Raw genomic sequence first — 1,143 nt, 5'->3', positions numbered from 1 at the left:
GTAGGCAAGTTTTTAAGGGGTTTGGGGGCGTACAGTGGAGCTTAATTATACGTGAAATACGATGGGCAATTAATAATCTTGTATATTTTAGTTTAAAAATCAACACCAGTCCTGCGTGCCATTGACGTGATGGGTGAATGGCCCAGACAGCATTGGAGCTGCATAGATTTATAACTATAGATTTTGTGGGTCATTTATTATGTCCAAGATAATTTTAATCATGTTATGGAAAATTAAATGCAAATTATGTCAAACAAAAAAGCACAAGCAAAAGAATAGATGACCTTTCGTCTTATCAAGAATAAATGGACGGCAAGGGGATCTATATAAAAAGTGGCTTGGCTTATAACCAGGAGAAATTACAACGAGTGGGCTTATATTATGATAATCATTGCGGTACTGCATGCAACTTTTCTTGTTCGGAGGTGATCCAGCTTCTTGAATTGCGTCAATATTTCAGTAACCTCTTTCCCTTCTGCACTCAGGTTTCTCTGCTGTTTGAGGTAGAAGATCTTGCTGTTGCCTCACCCACTACAGTCAGTCGCTGTGGCATGGTGTTTACCGATTACAAAGATGTTGGTTGGCAACCGTATGTGGACTGTTGGCTTGGAAGGAGACAAGATAAGGTATGAGTGTTAGATGTGAACATTGCCATAGTTGTTATTTAGAGGCATAAACTTCCTTCGGAGGAGGTCTTCCAAGAGTGGAAGAATGTTGGTGAATATGCTAGTTTGCCTGCTTTTCGATAGCCGGCGTGGCAGGCGCTAGAAAGGGGAAGGGAGCAGGGAAATCACAATCGGGCGCGCGCGCGACGCGATGCGGCACGCCTGCCACACAGGGCAGCTTTTCGACCTCATGATCGGTGGTTTCAGGTCTGGCCTTAAAACGGTAAGAAACTTTGCTTCATACGGTCACTCCCCTTCTGGTTTATACATGGTAAAAGTGAAGTACTACTTGAGGAGACCCTGTAATGGATGAGTAACCTTTGAAGGGAGGAGTAACAATACTTTTAGTTGCCATATGAAGTAGTAACCACAACAATCTTTGGCCATCTTAGGTGACTTGGCCTGCGATTGAACTACAGAAAGTTTTTATGTCGTCAATAGAAATGCGATCGTATGTTAAAAGAAGGAGGGTCAGACT

The sequence above is a fragment of the Montipora foliosa genome, unplaced genomic scaffold, assembly GCF_036669935.1.
Source record: "Montipora foliosa isolate CH-2021 unplaced genomic scaffold, ASM3666993v2 scaffold_393, whole genome shotgun sequence".
NCBI lineage: Eukaryota > Metazoa > Cnidaria > Anthozoa > Scleractinia > Acroporidae > Montipora > Montipora foliosa.
The sequence above is the reverse complement of the archived record's forward strand: the minus strand, read 5'-3'. Positions refer to the sequence as shown.